At 43.7% G+C, this 13,996-nt stretch overlaps 8 non-coding genes across 8 annotated transcripts; 1 reads left to right on the top strand and 7 right to left on the bottom strand.

The window, feature by feature from the left end:
- Positions 1 to 1,913: 1,913 nt before the first annotated feature.
- Positions 1,914 to 1,985, bottom strand: trnaq-cug. The gene has a single exon. It is a non-coding gene; the product is annotated as a tRNA-Gln (tRNA).
- A 210-nt stretch (positions 1,986 to 2,195) lies between these two features.
- On the bottom strand, positions 2,196 to 2,267 carry trnaq-uug. Its single transcript has one exon. It is a non-coding gene; the product is annotated as a tRNA-Gln (tRNA).
- A 106-nt stretch (positions 2,268 to 2,373) lies between these two features.
- trnaf-gaa lies at positions 2,374 to 2,446 on the bottom strand. Its single transcript has one exon. It is a non-coding gene; the product is annotated as a tRNA-Phe (tRNA).
- Positions 2,447 to 2,542: 96 nt separating this feature from the next.
- trnai-aau lies at positions 2,543 to 2,616 on the bottom strand. Its single transcript has one exon. It is a non-coding gene; the product is annotated as a tRNA-Ile (tRNA).
- A 96-nt stretch (positions 2,617 to 2,712) lies between these two features.
- On the bottom strand, positions 2,713 to 2,784 carry trnap-agg. Its single transcript has one exon. It is a non-coding gene; the product is annotated as a tRNA-Pro (tRNA).
- Positions 2,785 to 5,270: 2,486 nt separating this feature from the next.
- On the top strand, positions 5,271 to 5,343 carry trnaa-agc. Its single transcript has one exon. It is a non-coding gene; the product is annotated as a tRNA-Ala (tRNA).
- A 150-nt stretch (positions 5,344 to 5,493) lies between these two features.
- On the bottom strand, positions 5,494 to 5,565 carry trnaq-cug. Its single transcript has one exon. It is a non-coding gene; the product is annotated as a tRNA-Gln (tRNA).
- Positions 5,566 to 5,775: 210 nt separating this feature from the next.
- On the bottom strand, positions 5,776 to 5,847 carry trnaq-uug. The gene has a single exon. It is a non-coding gene; the product is annotated as a tRNA-Gln (tRNA).
- Positions 5,848 to 13,996: the final 8,149 nt, after the last annotated feature.

Genomic DNA, 13,996 nt, shown 5'->3' with positions numbered 1-13,996 from the left:
GGCCCTGGTATTTACCAAACTGGAGCTTGCAGTGAGCCAGCACCAAGAACTGGTTACCAGGATCCCCTCCATTCTGCCTAACAAAGGCAGTGGCCTCAGCCAGCACCTCCTCATTACACCTGGCCCTCCCAGACACCACAATCTCACTCCGATTCGCCTCCTCAGTTGGCCCCATAAGGAGACGATCCAGAGAGGATGTTCTACGGAACACAGGGTACGCATACATAATCTGAAATAAAACATAAATAAATAAAAGTGTGGGTTACATTTAGAGACATTATAGTTTTAAAACAATAATAAGTATCATAATGCATTGGTTTTATATATCACTTCTCAGCATTCAAAGAACTTAAAATATTGATTCATTCCAAAATAACACAGCTGCCCTGGGGCAGTACTAGGAAGTAATACTAGAAGTAATACTATAAAATATAATATCATTATGTTTAACTGTGTATTGTATATTGTATTATATTTGTGTAAACAGAACTCATTGTCTTGACAGCGAGCCCGCCCAAAAACAATTTACTGCTGTATTTTAAGCGGGATGTAAACTCACTATTATTTTATGCAAAAAATATTAAATAAAAATAATTATACAATCATTACTTTGCTTTAACACCATATATCATGTGCAGATCATCCCGTAATTTGTAGTCATATCAATAGTGGGGGGAACAATACAAGAAGCGCAATTTAGGCGGGAATTTATGCATAATATTAATAATTCATAACATTATGATAATAAAACGGCCCTAAAGCAAATGTTCTCAAGCGGACGAAAAACCCCAAGAGCACAGATTTTAGCAGAAGCATCACTATGTGATTATGATGGCAAGTTTCCCCTGAATACTGTATATGTTAAAGAGTTATAGGCTGTAATAACTATTATCGTTAGCTACACAGCTATCGCCATAGACTGTACAGTACTATCTATGAGTACAAGTCAGTATTACATCAAAGACAGCGCACAAATGTAACTTTATGTTGTCTTCATAATTTATAATAAACAAGTTATAGTTTCTCCCGAATTAAATTCAAATGGGGAGCAGTAATTTAGCGCTAAGCTGTACCGAAGCGCATTTTTTTTTAACAGAAGTTAATGTCTAACATACACGGGGCTATAAAAGATTTTACTTTTATTTAAAATATAAAATATGCTATAAAATATTTACGGATACGGATTGGTAATAAGTTAGTACAGTATTTTTTAACATAAGTTACCTTCAGATGTTCATGTTTATTTCGAGTTGTAACTAGTAAAGCGCCCGCGCCCCCACCCCTTCGGATATAACTTACACGATTCACATAAATAACATATTTTAATTTCAAAACGGCAAACGAATTTCGCCTAAAATAATTAACGTTATACAATAATAATTAAAACATAGCCTTACCCAAAGCTGTTAGATAACGTTACCTAGTGCGCTGCAAAGATGACAATAATAACGGTCAAAAGTAATCAATAGGAGAGAAACGCGATTGGTCAAAACAAAGTAAGCCACGGGAGAGAACGTGATTGGTCAAAAAAAGTGAGCCACAGCAGAGGAACGTGATTGGTCAAAAGTAAGCCACAGCAGAGGAACGCGATTGGTCAAAAGTAAGCCACAGCAGAGAAACGCGATTGGTCAAAAGTAAGCAGAGGAACACGGCAGAGGAACGTGATTGGCTCATGTGGGCTTACTTTGGGCTTACTTTGGCTCAATCGGTAGGAAGCAGCAGGCGCAAGCGAGAGGTAGCGGGATCGATGCCCGCATTCTCCAGGTGGCGCCCCGCCCTTTTACGCTCACTTCCCTATTGGGACAGTCTGCGCTTTTATGGCACGATGGGGCACTCCCCGGATGAGCTCTTGAGGCTCGCTGCTGCTGAAAAGGTTTTTCGGACGGGGTCCTGCTCACATTCGTGGCAAAAGCAGGTCCCACCGAGATTTGAACTCGGATCGCTGGATTCAGAGTCCAGAGTGCTAACCATTACACCATGGAACCTCGGCCACAGCCGCCTTTGCGCACCGAGCCGCAGAGAATGAAGTCATTCAGCCTAGAAGCGCCGTAGCAAAGAGCCAGTGAAGGCTTTGCCGTTTAAGCCCACGTTTCCCCGAGTCGCTTTGAGAATGCCAATTTCACCGCCTCTTTACAGTTACGTTAGCAGTTGCGCAGCGCCTCTGTTTTTCTCCCCCTGCCGAAAAAGGGACACAAAGGTTCCACCGAGATTTGAACTCGGATCACTGGATTCAAAGTCCAGAGTGCTAACCATTACACCATGGAACCACCGCTCTCCGAGCGATACGTCTGAGAGGCGGGCAGCAGCGTGGCTAGGTGGCGGCGTTTGGTCACTGGACCCTCTCGACTAAAAAACGCACAGCCGTGGCTTCACTGCCGAAACCCGGGATCGAACCAGGGACCTTTAGATCTTCAGTCTAACGCTCTCCCAACTGAGCTATTTCGGCCAGGTCCGGGTGCGGTCTGGCCGGCGGGGATTTCAGTGAGACCGCCAGTCACTTGCGAGAAGCGAAAAAAGCTGAAGGTCCCAGAGGGCAAAACGTTGGCCCGTACGGGGATCGAACCCGCGACCTTGGCGTTATTAGCACCACGCTCTAACCAACTGAGCTAACCGGCCTTGTCACGACAGGGCTTGCTGCCCAGTTTCCCAGAAATATGCTGATGGCCCGTAACGCTAATCAGGCTGGCGAGATTAAAAGTTGAGCCGAAGCACGGGCTCGTCCGGGATTTGAACCCGGGACCTCTCGCACCCTAAGCGAGAATCATACCCCTAGACCAACGAGCCGACAGCGACGGCCTCCCTGCTGCTGCCTGGCCGCAAACATGGCTGTTTGCATGGCTCAAGACACAATGAGCGTCGCCAAAACACGTTGACAAAAACAACGGCAAGACAAACCTTGATGCTTTGCTTTGCGCAAAACCAAACTGAAGTTGTAATGAAGCTTGCTTGGGAGTACTCACCCTGTAACGTTCCTGGTGGGTGCAAGCTTTCCTGACCACACAACTCACTTCTGATAGCGAATCACAATCTTGTGGTAGCCAAGGGGGTTGTTTATAATGAAGCCCATTGAAAAACAACAGCAGTGGTCTTCTGTGTGGATTCAAAATATGCCAACGGTGACGGTGGACCCAAGATGAAGAGGGAGACTCTTCCAGTGCTCAGCGAGGACAGCTATAAAAGCAGCTCAGAGTAAAATTTTAGTCTTAAGTGTGTCAAAATTCTAAGAATGACGTAATTTTACTCTTATTCTTAGACTTAAGAATAAGTGTGATTTAGAAAGGTTCCTAAGTGTCAAGACTAGGTCTTAGCTCTTAAATTATTTAAGAGAGCTGGAGAGGTGTCTTAACCTAGTTAAGAGTAACAAGATGGCAGCAAAAAAGAGGAGATATATGCTTTCCAGTGAAGATATGATGTATTGGAGTTATATGATGACATGGAGTTGATAAAATGATATAAACTTGATTGACAATTCTTTTTGTAACTGACCTAATAAGAAATGTAATAACTTTACATAAATGTAATAAATTGAATAAATATTACTTAAACAATAATGAATATGTTTAATGCATTTTAATACATTTAAAGGTGCTGTATGCGATTTCTCAAATTCATTGTTGAACACTGTTGATTATTTGAAATCAACCTAAACAAACACACCCCTCTCTTCATTGCGCCGCCACCAATACTCGCACTCCAATCCTAACCTCTGAGTCGCTACCCTGCTCTGAGGTGGTCAACAACCCCAGCCCGATCGCTGCTGGCATGTGTGGCGAATGCACTACCAATGATGTTAAACACCTCATTCTCTAGCGGGCGTCAGTGTGCAGTAGTTTACCTGCAATACTCTCAGAGTCTGGCCACTGTTACACACGTAATGAGAGTGGTGTCTGTTTATCACAGCTGACGCGAAACAAAATGCTTCACGAAAAATAAAGCGCAGATGATGAACGAACGACAAGGAAGCACAAAAGATGACAGTACACAAGAGTAAATACAAACAAGAGTTTCTTGTTAATCGCAAACAATTTCGCTTAAACCATCAAAATATGAGAAAAAATATTTTTATTTTAATATTATTTAAATGTTTTAAAATATGACATTGAATACAACAAAATCCGTTTTTTTTTTTTATATTTAATTGGTTCTCTCTTGTTTTTGCATGTGTTCATAATTTCTTTGTATGACAGACTGGCCAAACATAATTTGAAATAATTTGAAATTTCATTTCATTATCACACATGAAACAACTGACTCCAGCTAGTCGATGTGCTTACATCTTTTAACACATTTTTAAAAGTTTAATTAAGTTGAATTAAGGTTGAAGATGTCAATTTTCATATGGCTGGACATCACAATTGGCCTCTACTCTATGGCAGTTCATTGACTTTCCAACTGACCATCAAACCATGCGGCAAAAGAAAGACACTTTTACGTTGACTGTGGGCTTCCCTGGAGTTGTCGGAGCCATTGATGAACTCATGACACATCATTGCTCTAACTGTAAATGAGGAGACATATATCAATAGAAAAAGATTCCACACCTTCAATAGTAATTTGTGATAATTTTGCACAACGCAAAGCTATTGCTTTTAAATCAATTTAAATATTAAAACGTTTGTGTTTTTCTTTTTATTGTTTTATATAATAACATTAAATGATTGGTATTGTGCTGCTGTGACTTCACCCTTCCAGGCTCGCTATTGGCTGATTCAGAGGTTAAGGGCGGCCATTTTGAGTTGACATCATTGTAGTCCTTAGTTCACAACACTTAAGTCAGCACTTAAGAATCCGTCTTACACTTTACTAAAAGTTGCTTTTAGCTTTTTTTATAAAAGTCTCCTACTCTTAGAAAACTCCTACTCTTTACTAAGAATTTTTTGACACTTAAGTCAAAACTTGAGACTGTTCTTAAGAGCATTTCTGAGAAGATTTATACATACGGGCCCAGATGTCTATTAGACTTTAAGCCAGAGCGGGAAACAGAGAGGAGAAGCTGGCTGCACGACCCGAGTGACCCTGGAGGCAGCGTCTTGAGCGTCCACACACATATATTGTGGAGCGAGAACAAGAAGGGCCTTAAAAATGAAAGCACAATCTTTTAATTAAACCTACAACTAAACAGTAGCCAGTGCAAAGTCACCAGCACAGAGGAAATAGGGTCTCTTTTCTTTGTGCCCATTGGAAATCCCGCTGCAGCGCCTGCACACCTGCTAGGGGTCGCTCCTCGCCGGTGTCTTTGAGAGCGATGGACACCTTCGCTCCACCGTCCAGGGGAATTAGCTCAAATGGTAGAGCGCTCGCTTAGCATGCGAGAGGTAGCGGGATCGATGCCCGCATTCTCCAGGTGGCGCCCCGCCCTTTTACGCTCACTTCCCTATTGGGACAGTCTGCGCTTTTATGGCACGATGGGGCACTCCCCGGATGAGCTCTTGAGGCTCGCTGCTGCTGAAAAGGTTTTTCGGACGGGGTCCTGCTCACATTCGTGGCAAAAGCAGGTCCCACCGAGATTTGAACTCGGATCGCTGGATTCAGAGTCCAGAGTGCTAACCATTACACCATGGAACCTCGGCCACAGCCGCCTTTGCGCACCGAGCCGCAGAGAATGAAGTCATTCAGCCTAGAAGCGCCGTAGCAAAGAGCCAGTGAAGGCTTTGCCGTTTAAGCCCACGTTTCCCCGAGTCGCTTTGAGAATGCCAATTTCACCGCCTCTTTACAGTTACGTTAGCAGTTGCGCAGCGCCTCTGTTTTTCTCCCCCTGCCGAAAAAGGGACACAAAGGTTCCACCGAGATTTGAACTCGGATCACTGGATTCAAAGTCCAGAGTGCTAACCATTACACCATGGAACCACCGCTCTCCGAGCGATACGTCTGAGAGGCGGGCAGCAGCGTGGCTAGGTGGCGGCGTTTGGTCACTGGACCCTCTCGACTAAAAAACGCACAGCCGTGGCTTCACTGCCGAAACCCGGGATCGAACCAGGGACCTTCAGATCTTCAGTCTAACGCTCTCCCAACTGAGCATATTTCTGGGAAACTGGGCAGCAACCCCTGTCGTGACAAGGCTGGTTAGCTCAGTTGGTTAGAACGTCGTGCTAATAACGCCAAGGTCGCTGGTTCGATCCCCGTATGGGCCAACGCTTTGCCCTCTGGGACCTTCAGCTTTTTTCGCTTCTCGCAAGTGGCTGGCGGTCTCACTGAAATCCCCGTGGGCCAGACCGCACCCGGACCTGGCCGAAATGGCGGTACCTGACAACCACAAGTCTGTAAAATCAATCCAATAGTATACCGAGTTCCATCTTTAAAAAAAACAATTAAATTACGAAGTCCATTTTTGGCCGTCTAATGAAATTGCACGATCCATTTTTCATAAACCAATCACCGCACGTAGTCCATTTTTGTCCATCTTTGAGCGCATTTCATCCAATCCAATTAAGTTACGAACTCCATTTTGGCAGTCCAATGAAATTGCAAGGTCGATGTTTCATACACCAATTACCGCACGTAGTCCATTTTTGTCGATCTCTCCAATCTCCGCTCAGGTATGTTATTTTATATTTTGTTAATAAGATGGCATACGTTTTTTGTATTTTATGAATAGCAAGATTGGCTCCGTAAAATTAGCCCAAGATTACCTCAGCTGTTATAATTCAGTCAACTGGATCAGGTAAACGTTAACTGTCATTGATGTGTAAACCTAACAGCTATATATTTGTAATGTAAATAGTTTTATCCGGTGCTGTCTGACTTGGTGTAACTTCAGTTAGCAAACCTTATTTTTTTTACCTAACTTACTTGTAATTACACATGATAGTATAGTATGATAGTATGATAGACATGATAGTGACGTAAATCTTATAGTATGTGTTCTTTTGTTTACTGGGAATAGACTACTGTAACATTACCATTAAATTAAACTGGCATAAAATGTAACTGTTAATGTTAACCCTCTTATTATTCTCTCTGAAAATGTAGTAGGCATCCCCAGGTGAAAAAAATACTATAGTAATTTATAGTAAATACTATAGTGTTTTTGAACCATACTATAGTAAAGTACTTGAATTAATTTATTGTGGTAATTCTATAGTTGCTGTGGTAATATAACAACTATAGTAATGTAAACCAATTACTAGTACTAGGTTTTCTACAATTATAGGGTATATTATACTACAATATAGTTTACTGTAGTAAAAACTAATGCATATTACAGTATTTATAACAGTTTATCAGTTCACTATAGTTAATACTACAGTATGTTGTAGCATTCATTAACAAAGTGTTGTAAATACTATAATATATACAATATACTATAGTAGCCTATGGTTCAAAAACACTATAGTACTGTAGTATTTTTTCACCTGGGTCTGAACACAAAAAATAAATTTGGATAATGTTGATTAAATTTTGGGTGTTTTGTTTAACTTGTTTAATACCACATAACTGTGGTATTCCCGGTCAAAAATGACCAATCATTAGAAGTGAATGGATGAGTACAATATGTTTATACATTATGCTTTTTTTACTCAAAAACAAGTTGTATGAGCCCAGGTCAATGAGGGATACAGGCCATAAATAGCAAACAGAAGTTCAAAACTTGTAATTTTCATAAAAACTTAAGTTCATAAAAAGATCTATCACAACATTAGGTGAATATATATCTATTATTGTGGATTCATAATCTGCTATAATGTGGTAGTCATTTTGGACCAGGAACACTAAACTAACTAACATGAAATGAACACAAAAGGAGGGTTAATGCCGTGTTGTCGGGCTACAAAGGCAGTTAGTGTAACATATTCTGTTGTTTCAGGCAACAACATGGCTTCAGCTAAGTCACACAAAGGCATGAGCGATGCTGACTGGCTTGCGCGTCTGCAGAGTTTTGCCCGAACAGGAGTTTGGCCATCTAGGGAGGGGAATAGACCTTCCCCCCGACAAAAAAGATGGCATGAGTTGTATCAGAAGGTAAATTATGCAGTTAGATTCATGGGCGAACTCGTATGATAATACATTGTGCTATTTTTATTTTTGTTTATGGGTAAGTTATTATTTACAATGTAAATACAATGTAATATTGATATAATTATGATGACTTATGGCTGTTTTAAGATAACATGGACAACAGTGTCATAGCTATACTTTATGTTCACAGATAGAAAAGTGCCCTCTGCAAATGAGGGGGCAGACCACCCTTCTGAAGGAAGCTCAGAAGTGTATTTGCGGATTTCACAAGGTAACTTCAATTAGCCTAGTTCAAATTGCATAAATAGATGTGCTTGCAATATCAATGTGTCTTTATATCTAAACTCAAATTAGGAAGACTGTATAATATTATGTCTGGTATATGTTTGTGCATGTATTACAGGTTCATCCACCAGCCACAGTGGATGCAACACAGAGCACCCCTGCCCAAAGCACACCCTCCATCAGTGATGTGTCACGTCCTGCAAAGACAGCCAAACTGACATTGTCAATGGTAAGCAGACCTTACTATTGCAGGCATTACTGCAGACATTACTGCAGACATCTCAACCTTTTCCTATAGTGTTAGGGTTTTGTTATCACTGACTATGACAAACCTTTTTCAGTTTGAAAAGTCAAGGTTTGGAGGCTCACATGTGGCAGCAGCAAAACCCAATTTGAGCACCCAGAGGAAAACCTTTCAGGTTAATATGAAAGACATCATGACTTTATCATGACATCATCACTACATCATTTTATTTCATTAAAAAAAATTCACAATTCCCTTAATAGATTCATAATATCGTTTGACTCCACAGACATTAGAGCATTCAGCTGCAGCTTCATGCCCACCCTCTGATCCTCGTCCTCCTCCATCCCCCAAACCTCATCGGCCTGCCATCCAGTCCTCCTCTTCCTTCTTTCTTCTTCCTTCCTCCAGCTCAGAGATCACAACGCATCAAAGAAACAGCAACACCATCGACTATTTCTGAGTTTGCTATTGTGAGCAGCCCAGTAAGATGTCATTCAAAATACATATAAACATGCCTTTGTCATTTAATGCTGTCTTAGCTTTTACTTAAACCAGTGTTTTTGATAAAATCAGCAGGTCTCAACTCAGCCAGAAGACCCTTCGGATCTCCCACTACTGTGGCCACAGACAATGCCACAGCAGGACCAGAAGTGGGTGTCAGAAGCACTTTTTAGGGTTGGTGCAAAGGGAAAGCTGGAGCTGCGTGAAAACTTACAGTTGTGGTATCACCCCCCACCACCAGCCCTGTTGTACCACCAAGCTCCAACCCCTGATAGATTTTTTTCACAGCGGCTCTTGCTCTGGATGCCATATAGGCTATGGAAGGTGCGGCTCCAGTGTACTAACCCTGCCTGTGCCAGGCATCAGCTGTGTGGTGGTGGTCTGCACAGGAGGGTACGACAGGTGTTAGATATTGACAGATACTACAACCTGGTGACAGAGACCCTGATCTGTACAAGGTGTAGAACCAGCTACCTGTCCTGGAGTCATGCTGTGCTGCAGCAGTTGGACCTGGCTCATCGATCTGAATTCAGGGTCATTCTCACACGCAAGTAATTATTTTGCAGTCATGTTCACTCATATGCTACCTTTTTTGATAAATATTTCCTACAATAATTAGATACCTGATAATAAGATAATTGAATGAATACTTTTTTCCAAGGTATGCCTGTGACATTCGAGTTCTTCGCTTGTTGCGTGAGAGGGGCATGGGGAATGGCCCAGTGAGGATTATCAGCCAGCTGAGAGAGAACCACAGTGAGGAGTGGTTAAAACGTGTGGCTCGGTACACATCAGAGTGTGTGGCCTTTTTGGATAATCCTGGCCTGCATCCACCGCACTTCCAGGAACCACCACCACTTGCTCCAGTACCCAGCTACAAATGGCTCCTCACTGTATACAGTCAGGACATCCTCAACAGGCTTGATCACATTAAGGCCAGCATTACATCCACGTACGGATCAATTTTAAAAATGGATTCAACTAAGAAGGTCAGAGGAACTGCTTTAATGACTGTACCCTTATCTATAATGTATTATTAGACCAAAAGAGCTTTATTTGTCAATGTTACTGATTTGAATCTATGTTGTATTATTTGCTATGTTTATTGTTTCTTTCAGATCACCAAGAAGTTGAGTGGGCCTGCGAAAGGCACAGCACAGTGGCTTACCTCAGTAGGCAACGAGATAGGTCAGGTGCTGATGAGTGTCCTGACTGCAAATGAAGGGGCTGGGTTAGACCTCATGGCTGCAGGGCTCATGGAGAGATACCAGAGAGCTGGTGTTGATCCCCCCACTATCTTGTATGTGGACTGTGACTGTTGCAGGGAAGTGGGAGAGACTAAACTGAAGAGGCGGTTCAGCGGCTGGCCTGATGTCATCGTCCGCCTAGACATTTGGCATTTTATGCGCCGTCTGGCAGTAGGATGCACCACAGATGCCCACCAGTTGTACCCTACTTTTATGGCTAGGTTGTCGTCCTGTATTTTTGAGTGGGATGCAGGGGATCTCACTCTGCTGAGAAGGGCCAAGAGGGAGCAACTCACCCAACAGGGCTGGCCTGCAATGACGGAGGCAGAGCTTGACCGTCATATAAGCAAAGATGAGCTGGCCCAACACTGCAGGAGGAGAACACGAGGAGAGGAAACCACTGTCCGCCTCCTTGATATGCTTATCAGAGAGCTCATGGGTGGCAAGGGGAATGACGCCCTTGGTGTTCCTCTCCTTGACAGTGTGAGGATGCAGCACATCTGGCATGTCCAGAGGCGGCACGTCACCTGTATTCAGGACCCTCCAGATGTGCTGCTCTACACAGAAACTGGAACCATAATTAAGGGCGGGATGGTTCTAAAAACATATTGGTGTGCCAGAGGCTCCACATCATTGGAATCATTTCACTGCCACCTAAACAGATTTATTCCAGGTTTGTCACGACAGAATATACCACATCTTGCCACTAATTCCTGTTTATTTAGATATTTGCAGTTAACAAATAATGTTTTCTCTTTTGCAGTTTCTCAAAACAATGTTTGGCTTTCTATTTCTTTTCCAGGGAACAGCGCAAACAGCCTGAACTTCCAGATTTACCTCTTGGAAGGTTTGTTACGCTGGAATCAGGACCGGGCTGCAGCTGCTGTTGCAGGTGGAGGTTCAACCCTGCGTACTTACACAGGGGAGCTAGTTTACTCTGTCAATGAGAACTACAATAAGTTGTATGGCAGTAAATTGGTTCCTAGCTTCACTCCACCTGCAGTATACACAGGTAAAGATATTTTGATAAATGCAGTTCACAATGTAGTATGTTTTTGTTACAATTACAAGTGCTTCTGAAAAATTATAGTACCAGAATTTTTTACGTTGGATTCTTTGCTCTAGGTGTCAGGGCAGAAATTAAAATACATAATAGAATATAGAGAAATCCTGTCTTTTTATGATGCCCTCTGAATTACATATTTTTGTTTATGCAGAAGCTGACAACAAAAAATATTTAGTGCATTTCAGAATAAACCTTTCTTATTAATTTCCTTTAAAAACATTTCTTGTTACAAATATTTGCTCAGGGGCGCTCATTGGAGTGCAATACTTGTTGAGGCAGAATAGTCAGCCCCTGGAGGACATGTGCCCTACGTCTGATAGGACTTCTCAGTTGCTGGAGGAGATAGATGTGGAGGAGCAAGTGGAAGAGGATGAGGGTTTTATTGATTTGTTGGGAGAGGAAGCCACAGTGGCACATCTTGTGGCATCAGATGACTTAGTCCTTTCAGGTCCACCAGTTTTACCAGCTGCACCACTGCACTGTGTCCCAGCTCCTTCAGCTGCACCTCTGACCGGCGCCCAGGTTCCACCCGCTGCACCGCTGCCTGTGTCCCGGCTCCGCCAGCTGCACCTCTGACCGGCGCCCAGGTTGCACCCGCTGCACCGCTGCCCTGTGTCCCGGCTCCGCCAGCTGCACCTCTGACCGGCGCCCAGGTTGCACCCGCTGCACCGCTGCCCTGTGTCCCGGCTCCGCCAGCTGCACCTCTGACCGGCGCCCAGGTTGCACCCGCTGCACCGCTGCCCTGTGTCCCGGCTCCTTCAGCTGCACCTCTGACCGGCGCCCAGGTTCCACCCGCTGCACCGCTGCCCTGTGTCCCGGCTCCGCCAGCTCCACCTCTGACCGGCGCCCAGGTTCCACCCGCTGCACCGCTGCCCTGTGTCCCGGCTCCTTCAGCTGCACCTCTGACCGGCGCCCAGGTTCCACCCGCTGCACCGCTGCCCTGTGTCCCGGCTCCTTCAGCTGCACCTCTGACCGGCGCCCAGGTTCCACCCGCTGCACCGCTGCCCTGTGTCCCGGCTCCACCAGTACCCAGTGTCCAGACTCTTTCAGCTGCACTACTGCCCAGCATTCAGGTTCCACCCGCTGCATCGCTGCATCGCTGCCCAGTGTCCAGACTCCATCAGCTACACCACTGCCCTCAGCAATGGTAAAATTTCCTTTTCTAGACCAATTGTCATTTATTTAGTCATTCGCCCTTAAGCAGCAAATCCACAACTTACTTAACAGCACGTAATTACCTAACCAACAGTTATATATTTCCAGGCTGTTGACGAGCACTGCATTCCTGGAATGGACCGGGTTGGATGAGTTGGCGGAGTGTCTAGTGGAGCTGCGCACACAGACGAGCCTCACACTTACCAGCCAACAAGTTGCGACCATTGTGGGTCTGTGGCAGAACCTGGACCAATTTGATAAAGACAGGGTGATGTATGCTGCTCGTCATCAAGACAGGCTACTTACAGGACGTTTCAGGTCCCCTAAAAAGAAAGCTGTCTTCACTCCTGGTGTCGAAAGCACAAAGAGATGTGTTTTGGGTTCTAGCGGTTCTCCAGCACAGTGGCCTAATTGCTGTCGCCTTGTTGAAATGATTTTCATAAGGTTATGTAACATCCACCGAAGCCCCAAAAAACAGCGGAAAGAATCTTTGTCCAGATGGGAACTCATTCTTCGTGATTACAGAAGAATTCGGCAGTTAATCCTGAGCAATGGGACGGTGATGAGTGAAACAACGCTTCAGTTAGTTGAGGTAAACCAGAGGACCCTTACAACATGGCACAATGAACGCTTAAAAGGTCAGGAGGTCTCAGTGCTGTTGCAAGGGCTGGAGCTTCCAGAGGCACGTCCAGTGGCATTGGATGCTCTGCCTCCAGCACGAGTACAGCCTGTTGTGCCACCACAATATAGCCACCAGTTGCATAACTACCAGATGCCACCAGACACAGCTGGACAGGCAAAAACAAAGATTAGAAAGATCCAGCCCGCAGCTGCCTGTACATCTGCCACAGCAACTTCATTTGAGCCATCAGCCTTACACCCTCAGCGTTCAGTCACGTTCAGCCAGCTAAGGACAATTTATCCCAGGCCGACAGCACTACACCCATTGGCTCCTGACACATCCACTGCCCCTGCTGTGTCTCAGATCTTACTGTTGCCCTGCCCAGCCCCATTTTCCAGCATTAACCCTGGAGCCATTTCCTCTAACCCACCTGCAAATGACACAGCCACCCCAACCAAACGGTCATACAATCGTACTGTAAAAGCAAAGACTTGCAGAAAGTGTGGCCAATTTCGTACACAAGAAACTGGTCATAGCCAGTACAAAGGCAAAATATTTTGCCCAAATAAAGAAACAATTACAAAGGAGCAGTGGTTATTGAATATGAGAAAGTAACACACTTGTTTCTGTGTGGTACAATCATTTAGCTCTCTTGGTTGGCTCTGTTCTTTTCTTTAACTTCCAACCATATTTAATGGTTAAAGTATTATACTGTGATTTTTTTCCTGTATTTTTATTATAGAAAGGTTTATGTGTAGAGGAAACAATATTAAAATACCATATTGTGTATATGTGAGTATGTATAAGGATATGTATACATACACTTTAATACATATGGGAATATATAATAAATATTAAGCAACAATAAACTATTATATATATATATATATATATATATATATATATATATATATATA

This window comes from Megalobrama amblycephala, linkage group LG14 (assembly GCF_018812025.1).
Source record: "Megalobrama amblycephala isolate DHTTF-2021 linkage group LG14, ASM1881202v1, whole genome shotgun sequence".
In the NCBI taxonomy this organism is placed as follows: Eukaryota; Metazoa; Chordata; class Actinopteri; order Cypriniformes; family Xenocyprididae; genus Megalobrama; species Megalobrama amblycephala.
The sequence above is the reverse complement of the archived record's forward strand: the minus strand, read 5'-3'. Positions and strand labels throughout refer to the sequence as shown.